The sequence below is a fragment of the Amaranthus tricolor genome, chromosome 2, assembly GCF_026212465.1.
Source record: "Amaranthus tricolor cultivar Red isolate AtriRed21 chromosome 2, ASM2621246v1, whole genome shotgun sequence".
NCBI classification, from domain to species: Eukaryota; Viridiplantae; Streptophyta; class Magnoliopsida; order Caryophyllales; family Amaranthaceae; genus Amaranthus; species Amaranthus tricolor.
Genome location: NC_080048.1, coordinates 1,261,516 through 1,277,757, shown reverse-complemented (window position 1 = coordinate 1,277,757; position 16,242 = coordinate 1,261,516).

Sequence of the window (16,242 nt, the reverse complement as noted above, 5' to 3'; positions counted from 1 at the left end):
CACAATGGGTATTGGCTTATTGCAATCATGTTTGTAGCTACAAACGTAACTTGCAATCAAGCAATGTGGTACCAAATCACATCCTCCTTTTTATAAATCTTTGTAACTTGTTCCTTCAGATTCCAAGTTGAAAACTCTTCTAATCAAACATAGTCATGATTATGATGATCAGTTTAATATTTTACTTACCATCAGGTTCTGGAAAAAAAATACTAAACAAATTATATTATTATTTAATTTATGTTTTAAAAATAAATTATCTATCTTTACATATGAAATTATGAACATATATATAATACGTCATTTAAGAGAACTAAATTTAAATAATGCATAAGTATTATATATAAAGAGACATAATTTTAATTTTAACAGTTATATATATATATATATATATATATATATATATATATATATATATATATATATATATATATATATATATATATATATATATATATATATATATATATATATATATATATATATATATATATATATATATATATATATATATATATATATATATATCACAATATCTTTAATTTTCATATATTCATATATTAAAATTATGTTTTCATTAACTTTCCCATAAGACTACTATGAATCACACTTAACATATTCACCTTCACTCGGGATTTTATGCTAATAAAGAAGTATGTACTTTTTATTCTAATATAATTTAATGTAAATAGGGTAGAGATTTTTGACACGTAATAAAATTTGTGATGTCTATTTTTCTGAATTTGGATTATCTGTACGTGGAGGTTATATATTAAGAAAATGAGAAATATATATACAAGAAGTTATACTTGAAATCGATTTAAAAAATGGTCTCTTCTTTCTTATTCAATTGAAATTGGATAAAACGGGCAAATTCTCTGATAAAATTAAGTATAAGACGCCAAAAAGTGAGACTTTAATTTATAAAGCAAGGAAATATAGCTCAATAAAAAATGACTTTTTAGGCAATTGTTTTCATCTTTTTCAAAACTTGGCATCTTATTGAGGCTGAGTTCATTATCAATTAATCATGCACTTTATATGGCAAATTAAATTTAATAATAGGAAAAGGAAAAATAAAATTTACCTTCTAAGATAATAAAAATTACACGACATATCTACCTCAATAACAGGTCATAAGTGTCAATATTAACAAGTAAAGCAATCAGAAAATACTTTAGATAAATAAACAATATAAATATTGGATTTCTATTTATAAATTAAATTGTAGGAATTTTATTGCTTAGATAGGGTAAAGTTGAGGTTTTTGATTTTTTAATTTTCATAGGAAAAATTTTATTTTCATCTAATGCCATAAGGTATAAGTTAAATGCTAGATTAGAATTATTCAAATATTAATAAATTAAACAATTAAGATGAATTAGCAATGTAAATTACACTAAGGTAGTGTTTGGCAAATTTGAAAATATGAAATTTAATTTTGATATTCAAATTCAAAAATTGTAAATGAATACTTGAAATTTGCAAATTTTAATACTCGATCAAATTTTACATTGTAATTGCAATTCTATAGAATTAACCCAATTTTCCATTTTCAAATTTAAAATTTGTCAAATATAGTATTTGGCCCAATTCAACATTTGAAAATTAATTCCACGTTGTCAAACATACCATAATGAGATTTTGTCTATTGATGTCAAAGTGTCATCAACTGAAACTATAAACTTATACTTATAAAATTTAGATGACACTCATTAGGTTAATTTAAATTTAACCCACAAAAAATATAAGTATCGCTGATCCTTTATATTAGCTATCATAGATTAATTAAAAATTTAAACTGATAATCAATATTATAGGATACATCAGGATACTCTAACGTGCATTCTTGACAATGTAATTCTACAAAAAAGTAATTCAATATTGTTAACCTAGTGACTCAAAAGAAGTGTTCATAAAATCCTAGAATGATAAGTTTTTGGTAAAGAAAAAATATGATCAGCTAATTAAAGCAAACATATGAACATATAGATATATAATTTAATTCAAAATGGTTTAATATTTAATCTATTAACCCATGATAGCACTAACTTTAATTAAAATAAAACTTGGTTCTACCACTACCTTAAAATATATAAATATATACAATAAAAAGTAAAATTTGAATACTTTATTGTACAACCTGAATTTTTTATCACTAACACAATATTTGATTTTGTATTGTAGATCAATGGGGATTGGGGAGTTGGGGACCCTTTTTGTTGTAAAGTAGTCAAAAAAAATTGAAGTGTAATGCTATATGTTCATATAAGATTTTTCCAACCTATGCATTTATTAATTATTTTGAATTTAACAAAAAAAATAGAAAAATTTGTCAAAGTACCTAAAAAAATATTTTTTTCAAAAAGTATTTAATAAAATGTTTTGCTAAAACATACCTAATAAATTTTTCAAAAAGAGTACTAAGCAACGTTTTCCTTCAGTTAACCGTCTAATATAATGGTTGACTGGTTACAATCAAAAAATAGAAGAAGAAGATAGCGAGGAAATTAAACTGGAAAAGAAATTGAAGATGAGGAAAAAGAATTTTTGATTTTGATCAGTCAACCGTTATATTAGACAGTCAACTAAAGAAAAACGTTAATTGGTACTATTTGAAAAAGAAAAAATTTTGTTAGATACTTTTGCCAAAACTTTTTTTATCAGGTACTTTTTGGAAAAAAAATTTATTAGGTACTTTCTGACACTTTTTCTTAGAAAATAACTTTTCAATAGGTAAATATAATATATTAATTTTTTACAGAATAATCTAAATCAAATTTCAATTAATTACCTATTTTATTGTCTAAACCTTATGCATGTGTTGTATATGTTAGAAAAACCGATGAATATATTATATTTTATACATATAAAAAAAACAAAAAGAAAATTTTATGGGTATCTTCATGATTGAAGTGATTAACTGGAATCTATTAAATGATTAGTGCTCTAAAGTCAATAGTACTCTTAAGGTTCTCATAGAGTCTAGCTAGCTAGTAATGCTACATATTATTATATTATATGTATAAAAACAATGGGTTATAAATAAAATTAAGTCATAATCAAGGTTTACATACCTCTTAAGTATTACTTTCGGCCATTATAATGAGAGTTAGCTTAAGTTTTGCTTTTGGCTATCTTTTATAGTTAGGGACTTAGGGTTCGTTAAGGTATTAGATTGCTATAGGGTTTATGAAGACTAATCTTCATGCTTGTTCAATTTTTGGTAGGGAGATTATTCCCTATGCTCTTTGCTTGAATTAAATCGAGAAGCATGTTGAATCTTGTATGAAATGAAAATCGATCATTATGATAATTTTAAAGCCCTTAGTGTCAAGATTTATATAAAGTTCGTTATATAATCTTTAAAAGAGTTTAATACATAATCTGTGTACTGTGCTAATTATAAAAATTTTATTTTTAATCAATAAATTTAAATAAATTATGTATAAGGAAGCTAAAATTTTATGTAAAAACAACCACAATTCCAATTAAAAATGAAATCTCAAGTCTCAAATACAACCAAAATTTCACCTACTAACATGACATTTATCACTATAATTAAATTTGAGTTAACTATATTCGACTTTCTCTTCTTATACACCACCATTATACCCCCATTGCAATTTAAAAAAAATGTTATTTACCTTTTTTTATTACAGAATAGGCTTAGATTAGGAGAGAATTAGATGAAATTCGATCTTAGGACCATATTTGAAAAAAGCAATATTTACTCTAATTAAGACAAAAACTCAATTCTCATAATTTATTTATTCAACCAAGTAATTTTGATAGAATGGCTTTGTAATGCATTTTTCCCTAATAGGGATGATTCTTTAGAATTGCCAAATAGAAATCATGTACTCATTCATTTACAGCCCGTTTGGTTGTTAGTATTAAATTTTGGTAATGAAAATAATTTGTTTTGTAAATTCTCGAGAAATACACCTTGTTATTCTCATGATAATGAAACTTTGATCATAAATTTTTTGTTCACAAATTTCTATTATCACACTTAATATTACCTTTTTCAATGGTTAATTATTGGAATGAGTTTTATGAAGAAAATGAAATGATCGTTATATAATGAACAAGACCATACATTAAACTTATCACCAAATTTTTCCTTTAAAATTACTCTAACTTTCATTTTTATTTATGTTATTTATTATTAACAATCAAACAGAACGTAAGGCCTGTAACATTGCTTTCTTCTAACTGATATAAAAACAAACTATGTTGACATATCTGTAAACACATGATAAAACCAAAAATGACTTTCCGAAACCTAAGCAACGTATTGAATGCAAACCACTACTTACCTTATATTCCATGTTGAAGTAGGAGAATACTTCCAAAGCAACGAATCAAATGCAAACCCCAACTTAGGAGAATATGAAATTCATAATTTGTTATAGGATACAGTTCATTGTAAGATCACCTCATATATAAGTTACATGATCTAATTAATATTAATTATATAAAAATATGAGCTATGAGAGACTGTCTCTCGATGAGACAAACTTGACAAACTTAAAACAAGAAGTCCATATGCTGATAATAGTATTATGGAATATTTTAAACAATTAAACAATTTTAACAAAAAAAATGAGCTTCGGATAAACTTAATTCCAAAACTAAGCGTTTTTATGTCCGAGCCTAAGGTTAGATATGTTCGCAGTTATTAACTGCGAAGAAAAAAATTGGTAAAAAAAAGTCAAAACTGTTTGTTTGCACTTAATAACTGCGAACAAAAGGGGGACAATGTCATAACATTAGAAGGGACGGAAAAAAAAAACACATTGTTGTTCGCAGTTACTAACTGCGAACAAAAATGAATTCCACTTTTTCCCTCCCTTCTAACGTTATGACATGTTCTCCCTTTTATTCGCAGTTAAAAACTGCGAACAAACAATTTTGACTTTTTCTGACCAATTTTTTTATTCGCTTATTTTTGGAATTAAGTTTACCCGAAACTCTTTTTTTTTTTGTTAAAATTGTTTAATTATTTCAATCTTTCTAGTATTATGTGGGCTGTTTAACCCATGTACAAAAACGCATCTTACGATGAGACTTTCTCATACAAGAATTTATGCAAGAATATGGATTTCTTATCTTAAGGTTTTCTCACTAAGAAACAGTTTCTTTCTCTTACAAGAATAGTTATAATATATATAAAAAAATTTGTATTTGGTTTAAAAAATCAATTGTGACCTTAAAAACTTGGTTATAAAAGTCAATAAACATATTTACATAGTTATTTTTTTACTAAAAATAGTAATATAGCAAGTATAAGGTAATGGAATAATTTTATAGTTGAGTTATGGGCATGCCCACTTAGCTTTCTTGATCAAATTTGTGGTGAACATTGGTTATGACTTTTCACAAGGATAATAATGAACCCAATATATATTATTGGAGGACCACATAATAAAGTTTTTCAAGAATTCAAAGAAAGCCTTTTGCCTTGGAAATTCTTAAGTGAAGTGGGTTTAGCCCAAAATTTTAGTCCACTAGAAATGAAAATGAGGGCCCATTTATTTGATGTATCAAAATCCAACCATGCAACTAAAACCTAACTTGGAATTTATGATGATGATACTTAAATGAAGTTGAGAATGGACAACACATATATGTAGTCACTATGTAAGTTAGAAAGTGAATCATTTGGTGCATTTGAAAGTAGTTTGCTCTTAGTTTAACAATTCAAGAAAAAGCAAGAGAAGTATATATTCATTCACACTTCCTCCACCTATTTTATTCACTACTCAACCTATTATTTTCTTTTATGAAATGATTTGTGAACATTATTTTTTTGACACTTTAAAAACCATTTTTATGCTCTCAAATGTTTATTTCATCATTTTGACGTTTAATTCACCGTTTGATTCATCAACGCTCTTAAATGTTTAGGGCAAGTTATCAAGATAAGAACCAACACTTAATAAGGGTAGAAACGTCAAAATGGTGAATTAAACGGAAATTGACAAGAATTTAACGGAAAATGCTACAGTAGTTAAATAAGGTATAAACTGGATGCTTCCATGTGAAAATATCTTACAAAAGTGCTATCACTGATGTTTCATGAAAATTCGATGCTACCACGTGAAATTTTCCTTATTTTTAAAATACTTCATATTATCGGTCATAGCCTTTTTTATTTTCTTTTTGACGACACCGAGATGATATTACATGATATTAATCTTTAAAATTAAAATTCTTAAATAAATACTCATTTTGGTCATGTTTCTAAAAGTCACCGCTTACAATATAAAAGGAGAAGGATGGAAAAATGAACTAAATAAAAAGGGTAGTTGTTTAGGCTTAACTCATAGAAAATTTGAAATCCATAAGAAAAAAATAATAATAATTAAATAAATTAAAATTTAGAAAATTTTCAAAAGTAAGCGTGAAAATCCCAAATCTGTAGTTTGGAGCTGTTCGCAGTTAGTAACTGCGAACATCAAATAAGACAAAATAGTTGTTCGCAGTTAGTAACTGCGAACATCAAATAAGACAAAATAGTTGTTCGCAGTTAGTAACTGCGAACAGCAAATAAGACAAAATAGCTGTTCGCAGTTAGTAACTACGAACAGCAAATAAGACAAAATAGTTGTTCGCAGTTAGTAACTGCGAACAGCTAATTTGTCTTATTTGTTGTTTGCAGTTACTAAATTGCGAACAGACCTGCTCTACAAAAACGCAAATCAGTTTCTGTTTTTCGCAAATTTTCCCATTTCTCAAACCCTACTTCCATTTTCCCTCTAAAACCATTAATTCAATCCATCAATTCTTGCATTCCTCTTTCAATTTGGCACTTCAAAATTTGTGTGGATATTCTAGTTTGCTCAAAGATAAATTTTTTTGTGTTTTTTTGGTGTATATGTAGATTTTTAAGGTTTTAACCAAATTTGCTTATTTTTTCAAATGTAGGTTACTAGTTGTTAAATCAAGAGTATTCTTAATCATCCATAAGTATTGAAGGTAATTTTTAATTGTTTTTATAGCTTTATGTTATTTTTTGAAGTAATGTTGTTCAATTAGTTGAAATCAATGTTGATAATATTATTAGAAATGTTGATGTTGATATTAGAAATATTATTTATGAACTTATGAATTGATTTATTATTTAGATTTTATGTGTATTATATATGTATGAACTTAGTTACATTATGGATTTTAATAATTTTTAGACAAAAAAAGATTATAATCAAATGAATGTAATGTACTTGTATGGGCATGAGTTGATGTTGATGTTGATTTTCTTTGTATTAATGTAGAAAATGACATCATTTCGCGTGACTATAGTATGTTTTTGGAATGGTTGTATTCGAGAAAGTAGTGGCAAAGTTCATTATGTTGGGGGAAGACGTAAGTTGTTTGCTTGTAATTCGAACATGGATTTGAACCACTTTAAACGTTTTATATGTTCTAAGATTGGTTTGGAACCTACTAGAAGTACCGTAAATATAAGCTTTAAATATGACATGAGCGGAGAATTGCTTGCCTTTCCTGTTGAGGATGATGAGGTTATAGATGCTATGTGGGAGCATTCAAAGTCCACCCAAATTCCCTCTTTGGAGTTATACGTAGAAGAAGTACCATTAGAGAATGTAGTTGCTTCTAATCCTACTACTACCCCTATACCTATATTAACTCAGAAAACTGTAAATCCCGTCGTTTCTTCTGCATCTTGTACTTTTTTTCAACCCCCCATGAATCAAGTTCCAATTGATTCAATGGGTAATTCAAGAGAAACTGCTGAGATGGGACCTTGGGATGATGGAAATGAGAGTAATGAGCTCATTAACGATCCTTCTAAGGACGATGTGGATGTCGATGAAGATGCGCTAGCAAATGACATGAACCTATGCCCTCTGTCCACCTTTAGATGAGTATGAGGAGGACAACTCATGGAGGACTTGGGCTTGTGATACCACATACATCGAAGAGGGAGAGTTTGAGAAGGGTATGATGTTTGATAGAAGGAATCGTTGTTGGAAGCTATCAGAGTGTATCATATTCACAGAAATGTGGAGTACAGAACGGAGACCTCGAACCAAACTGTCCTTACCTTGAAGTGCAAGTGGGGTTGTTCGTGGAACCTTAGGGCTACGTTTGATTCTTATTTATCTTCATGGCGTATTGTTACCCATAAGGGTAAGCATGGTTCTTGTGTATTGGGTAGTGACACTGTTTCGGCTGGACACATTCACCTGACATCTTCTGTCATTAACAATGTTATTAGAAATTGTGTTGCTAAAGACCCATTCATTAAGGTATCTGTCGTATGGCAGATGGTTAAAGATCGTTTTGGTGTGGATGTGAATTATAAGCGAGCGTGGTGTGCAAAGCAACAAGCGTTGTTGTCCATTTACGGGACTTGGGAAGGTTCTTACTCACTCCTTCCATGCTTTTTAGAAGCTTTGCAACATTCCAACCCGGGGTTAGTACTTGAGTGGTATTTTAAGGAGGACAATGACACGGGTGTATATTTGAGACCTAATATTAGGACCTTCCAACGTGTCTTTTGGGCCTTTAAGCCTTGCATTGAAGGCTTCAATTATTGTAAACCTCTTATCGCCATTGACGGCATACACTTGTATGGTAAATATCGTCATACCTTATTGACTGCCATTGCCTAAGATGGTGATAAGGGAATCTTTCGATTGGCCCTTGCCTTGGTTGAGAAGGAGAATATAAGTGCATGGTCGTGGTTCATGGCTTGTATTCGTAAGCATGTCACACAGAGGATGGGTTTATGCGTTATTTCTGATAAACACGCGGGTATTTTAGCAACCATAGAAGAGCCGGAGTGGTAACCACCTAATGTTTATCATAGGTTTTGCTTACGCCATTTTCTTAGCAACTTCAATTGTGCTATGGGTAATGTTCAGTTGAAGAAGTTGTTTGGTAAAACAACTGAGCAAAGACAACAAGTTAAGGTAATAAATGGTTTAAAGGCAATTGCGACTGCAAAACGAGAGGCAATTTTCTGAATTGATGACGTGGGTCATATGTCTAAGTTTCGTTGTGTCATGATGGAGGTCATAGGCATGGCGTTACTAACACGAACTTAGCTGAAGTTTTCAACTATGTGATGAAGGGTGTACGTTTCCTACCTTTGACAACACTTATTGAATTCACCTTCTATCAGGTAAATGACTACTTTGTTCAAAGACGTGAACGCATGGTTACTTGGAGGACACATGTACACATCGCATGCCACCAGAATTATCAATAGAAATACTGAGAAGGCAAATTTTCATGACATAATCGCATTTGATTATAGAAGTGGTGTATTCGAAGTTAAGATTGGGAGGGGAACTAGAGGATCGTCCAAGGAGGGTAAGATTCAATATGTACACTTGAATCAAATGAAGTGCACATGTAATAAACTTGAGATATACCGCCTTCCTTGTTCACATATACTTGTTGTTTGCATCAAACGACACCTTTCATATGAGAGGTTCGTGGATCCGTGCTATACATCTCAAAGTTATGCAAGTACTGTAACACCCCGTAATTTATCGAGTTTAAAAAGATAATAATAAAATAAAATAAATAAGTATTAGTAAATTTTATTATTTACATAGATAATTATAAGAAATAAAGTAAGTTAAATTTTAACGGTAATGCATTTTATCGCGTACAATGTTATCGCGTGCCGTTTCTTTTCTGTTTTAACAATAATATAATAATTACTTAATTAATTAATTAATTTTAAAAAAATATATATATAATTAAGGGAAGGGGGAAGGTGGCCGGTTGTGTGGAGCATGGGAGGAGTCTTGTAACTCCTCTCATAATTGTGTATTATGGCACAATTATGATCATTGTTTTAATTTCCTATTAATCCTTAAGCATCATTTGAATTCCTCACCATTCTAAACCTTCAAGTGAACACAAAAACTTCAGAAAATTCTCTTCCTTTGCTCTTTCTTTCGGCTCACTTCAAGAAAGAAAAAAAAATATTTTTTTGTTGTTCCATCCAATCTTTTGATCAAAGGGGTAAGTTTAATTGAATTGTTAATTATATATTTTATATACTAGATTTCTAAGATGAATTATATTCTATGTATGATGATATCATATGACTTTTAGGAGGATTGAGTATATTTTTAATTTTCTCTAGTAATCCTTTAATAAACTTCAATTGTTGAAAGGATTAAGTTATGTCTCTTTTATAAAAAAAAAAAACAACCTTTCTTGATTAATATTCTTTAACAAAGTTTAAATTTGTTATAAGAATTAAGTTTATATTGATATTTAAATAAATCTCTTTTATGATTTGCATTTCTCTAACAAAATTTCAATTTGTTAGATGAAATATAATAGTATAGATCAAGTAATGTAGTTATCCAAGAGTTTATAAATCCTTTAGCAAAATTTGATTTGTTTGAAGGATCATGTTTATATATATATGTCTTGATTTAAAAGGGGTAAATTGGTTTTATGATTCTCTACAAAATTTTAACTTGTTAAGAGAATTAAGTATTTAATTCAATTATTAATTCAATTATCATAATTTATGAAATTTTAAGTTTCTTGAAGGATTTTGTGGATGGGCATGTTTCTTTTTATTTGATGATGTATAAGCTTTGTTGATGGGGTTTTGAGTATTAATATATGTGTGGAAATGTCAAGTGGTTGTGTGATAGAAAGATTGGTCTTGTTGTTCTATCTTAGTAGTTGTGAATGTGGTCTTATTAAATTTATGTTGGTCATGAGATTTAAAGGGTTAATAATTTGAATAATGTATATATAAAATAATAATAATAAAAATAAAATAAAAAAAATATATACATACATATATATATATATATATATATATATATATATATATATATATATATATATATATATATATTTATATATATATATATATATATATATATTTATATATATATATATATATATATATATATATATATATATATATATATATATATATATATATATATATATATATATATATATATATATATATATTTGGGGCAGCAGCAGTTTCTGCCTCGGTAATGGTGCTGATTCAGAAACGTTAGTCACGTTCCGTTGTTGTTTTATGTACCGATGCGTTAAAAACTCGTTAAACGCTTAAAATAATTAAAAATAGTAATTGGATGTTGGAAATTATGAAATTTGGTACTCAAGGTATTTGACGCGTTCCGGAAACAATTGCGAAGTCGGATTTTCCATTTGAGTTTTCTAAACTGTCCGAATTGTCCGTTTAAGTTTCTGGTTAAAATTTACAATTTGGAACTATTGGGAATTGGATGAAAACATTTAAAATTATCAAGTGTTAGTAACATCTTAGTAGTATGGAGTGGATTAAATGTGTAAACACGTTCTAATACGTGATCGTTTTGTGCGTGTTATCTAGGGCCTCAATTCATAAGAGGGCGAAATTTCTATCATGATTAAACATCGTTTGGTTGTGCAGCGCTTAAAGGTACACGCTTAGACCATACTGTTTATGTGGTTGTGCAAGTAGTGTTGTTTCATTTCTAATCGAGGCATTGTAAATCACATAAGGATTAGACATCTCAAATAATTTGAAAGAAGATAATTGGAAATTGAGAATTTATGTGTTTGTTACCCAAAGGGGTTAACGTTTTGGTTTGTATCATGTTACCCAAAGGGGTTACGTTTTGGTTTGGATTATTACAATTATTGTTCCCATGGAAGTTTTGGATCATTACGGTCACCATGAGGGTATGCATACTTTTACCTCTGACGACCCGAACAGGACGGGCAACGTCTTAGGTCGGTGGTTGCCTTGGGATTAGCTCTCCCAAGTGTATTCCTCCAAAAGGATTGGATTTATACTTGAACGACCCGAACAGGGCGGGCAGTGTTACAAGTTGGAATTATTAAATCATGAATGCATTAGAGCCTATGCATGCTAGGATAAACACATTGCTTGTATTCAACCTGGTTGACATTTGTATGAAGTCACTGACGTGTATTGGATTGTTTCTTTGGAACCTACTGCGTGTTGTCATACGACGACCAGTAGGTTGATTGCAGGTGGGGACTGGAGTGAGGTCTCGACTTAGAACCCGTAATCATCAAGACTATGCTTTTGTCTTTTGTATTAGACTATGAGTAGAAAGAAACTCCGAACTTATGTAACAAGAGAGAGTGTTGTTTTCTTTTCGCTTTCGCTTATTTTAATTAGTTTATCTAGAGGCCTTTAGGCTCTTGAGTTGTACGTAAGAACTTCCGCTGACTTATTTCTTTCACGTTAGTATTGTTTTCTGTTTTAATTTTATTTCTTTATCGACGGAACGTTGACGATCCTAGAGGAGACTTTCCTCTAGAGTCCAAAGAGTGGACCGGAGTTCGTATTTTCATATGAATTTCCAAGTCACTTAACCCGGGTCGTTACAAGTACATACGAACATTACTTCATGCCAATGATCGATAAGAGGTCATGGCCGCAATACACGGGCTTTGAACTTAGACATGATCCCGATCAAATTCGGGGTAAAGGGAGGCCTAAGTATAGGAGAATTGCCAACGAAATGGATGAGGTTAGACCAAAAGGATCTAATTGTCGTCGTTGTTGGAGCGAAGGTCACAACACTAGAACTTGTAACTCAAGGTAATATGTTATATATATTATACTAGAATGATAATCTGTAACTCAAGGTAATATGTTATACATATTTTATATTATTATATAATAGTAATATTAATTAAAGCTACTACGAACACAGCAGTAGAGGAGATGGATCCAGCAGCTCCAGGACCCCTAGATCCTAGTGTCTTGACTATGCAGCATCAGCATAGGAGTATTCCTCTTTGGGATGCCCAGGTTAGGTGTACGATAGTTGTGATTTACATTTTACTAATGCTAACATACAAGTAACTTTTTTATAATTCATTATTCATAGGTGTCTGATGAAGAAATACTAGGCACCAGGCATGCAGATTTCGTTCCATGGGTGATCGATGATAGGATCATCCCGTACCTAGAGCTAGCGAGGTTATACGACTTTCACCTTGTTGCAAACGGTAGAGTTGACCGTGCCATTATCACAGCACTGGTCGAGAGATGGCGTCAGGAGACGCATACATTTCATCTCCCTCTAGGTGAGGCTACCATCACATTGCTTGATGTAGCCTTACTAACGCGGCTTTCCATTGAGAGACGTGTTGTGTTGTAGACTTAGTCAGAGACGGGAACAGAAACAAGAGGGGGGGTGAATTGTTGTTGTTACGAGTTTAAGCGTTTTTGCCCTGTTTTTTGCGGAATTAATTAAAATAAATAAAACTTAAACTTAGAGCGAAATAATGAAAGAGACAACACGATTTTTACGTGGAAACCTTCTAGGCCTAATTAGAAGGAAAAACCACGACCCCACGGGTTTTCTAAATTCTCCACTATGTTTAAGACAACTCGTTACAATTACATTAAACAGCTTACTTCACTCAAAGCGCATCAACTAGGCTAGGCCAAACTCTCTTTACTATTGCTTTACTCAAAGCAACAAACTTAGCTTCACTAAAAGCTAAACTCCACACTAGCTTCACTAAAAGCTATCTAATTCCTCCTTAGACTCACCTAAGTCTAATTACAAATATCACTCAAAATCTCTTACAAAAAGGATAAAAATTCTCTAAAAATAAAATCAATAAGTTACACAAGAAAATATTATAAATTAATTGGCAATTTTAAAACAAAATTTTCTTGTAAAAATTCTCCCTAAATCACGTATGATTTAATGGCTCATACTAAGGCAAGTTTTGAGGAACAACCGAGTCCACTATTTATAGAGTCAATTTCCCTAATAAAAAGGAATAAACCAACCACTACTCCCTTATCCCAAATAATAAGGAGAATAATTTGGATCTTAAAATCCAAGTCATCCTACGGTTAGTCTCTAAAAACTAGGTATTAATCTTGACAAAATCAAGCCCACGGTTATTTTATAATAACCGCTGTTCCCAGATACTAATAATAGATACTGTTCCCTTTAGCAGAAGTTTCCATGTACTAAAATTAGCTGCAGTTCCCTTTTCCAATAATAACCACAGTTTACTTTAGCTAAATTTAGATACGGTTGCCTTTAGCTAATAATAGGGACGGTTACCTATTACTAATATTAGGGACGGTTACCTTTAGCTAATAATAGCTACGACTCAGCTGTTGTTCCTATATTTAGTAAATCCAATATTCACTAAATATAGATCCTAAAATAAAGGCTTATATTTAGAAAATCACACGTTAGATATTTTAGAAAATATTTTGCCAATTAACTTTAATAATTTATTAATGCAACAAATTAACTTTAATGAATACATCAAATAAAAATAATAATTAAAATAATAATCAGAATTTTCAGTGGACGTAGGCTGACTCCAGTTCAGGAACAGTGCGCTGTCTCCAATTTTCAGTTTTGTTAGAACATCCAACTTAGGAACAGTAGACCTCCTGTCTCCATTTTACATCCTAAGCGATATACTTCTTCTAATATATTTTGGATCCTTTTGACACGTACATTTCCATGAACCAAGTCATAGGTACTATCAACGATCATAATCACGACCGGATATCGACCTGCACACAATCTCTAAAAACATATTCGTTTAAACAAAATGTAGTCATCATCAAAACTCAAGAGGTCCAACACGTGTGTACATCCGAACGCCAGCTTTCAGGCTGGCGTGACATGGTGCATCGCATATTGGGAAAGCGCCCTTCACCGGAAGTGATCAGGGGAAGCGGTTTGCGCTGCACGTGGTTAGTTCAGACCTTTTCGCATCTCCCCGAAGATGCTGATGAAGGCACCATTTCGAGGTACGCCAAGGCGTACCTCTTATACTTAATAGGAGCTGTGTTGTTTGCCGATAAAACAAACAACCAAATACAACTCCTTTGCTTAACTTTATTTGACGACACGTGGGAGCGCATCGCCGAGTATAGCTGGGGCTCCGCAGCCCTTGGATACCTATATAGAAGGCTATGTGGTGCTGCCCAAAAGAACCTCAAGGAGATTGTGGGGCCAATAGTCATATTACAGGTAATAAAATTAACATTTAACTCTAATCTGGTGTAGTAGAATTATATACTAATTACATTTCAAATGTTCAGCTGTGGGCGTGGGAGCATATTCTTATCGGCCAACCTTACAGAACCGTTGGTCGTGGTGATACTGCTCCTCCACCACAACCCCCACCAGATGTTGCGTACGGTTCAAGGTGGAATTTTGCACGCCAGACGCGCAAGCACATCGGCACCGGTCTCGGATTCTACCGAGATCAGTTAGACCTACTACGACCCAACTAGGTAAACATTTCAGTACTCATTAACATTAGTACAATTTAATTAACATATCACTTATATTTTCATAACATGTATTTTAGTTTTTATGGGACCCATACCCTGCGGAAGCCTACGCAGCTGTACCCGAACACTCGGGGATTCAGTCAGGTGCGTGGAGAGCTTCTATGCCACTCATATGCTTCGACATTGTCGAAGTACATCTACCGAGCGCTTAATGCGCCAATATGGGTTGGTACAGGGCATTCCACCGCCTTGTGACACTGAATCCCAGCTGCACCTAATTTCGCGGAAAAATCAGGGTGGGGCAAACTGGATGGAGATCAACTGGCGTCACATCGCTCGTTGGGATGGTAGACTGGAGCTGCTGGCACAAGGAGCGCAGATCGATGTTCATGGCGCACCAACTACACCGGACTACATGCCGTGGTTCCTCTCCATCACGCACCGATGGATGACACCACATGCCATCTTCGCAGCAGCACATTACGCACCTGCTGCGCCTACGATGACCCAATTTGTAAGTCTTCATTTGCATTTATATGATTAAGTTGCCGATTAAATAATATAAAGTTATATTAACTAAATATTAATTGCAGGCACAAGGTGCGACAGTAGTGATGCGGTACAGCCACGAGGAGCCGGTGAGGGAGATTGCGCATGGCATGCTCGTCAGCTCGCAGTTCCAACACTTCATATCGGAAGTCGCTGTAGAATCCTCACCGACTACCGCCCATACGCACGTCTCATCTCCTTATTATTATCATTTGGAGGAGATGGATCATTCATACCCCGCTGACGTTGCGGGGACCTTGCAGGCTGGGCCATCACGGCCATCACAGTACCAGTCCCCTCCACTACCAGAGCGACACCCGAACGCCTCTTATTATCGTAGGAGGCGTAGGAGACCAACTCAGTTGGATAGGGTAGATGAGGGTCGTGAGCGTTAACGT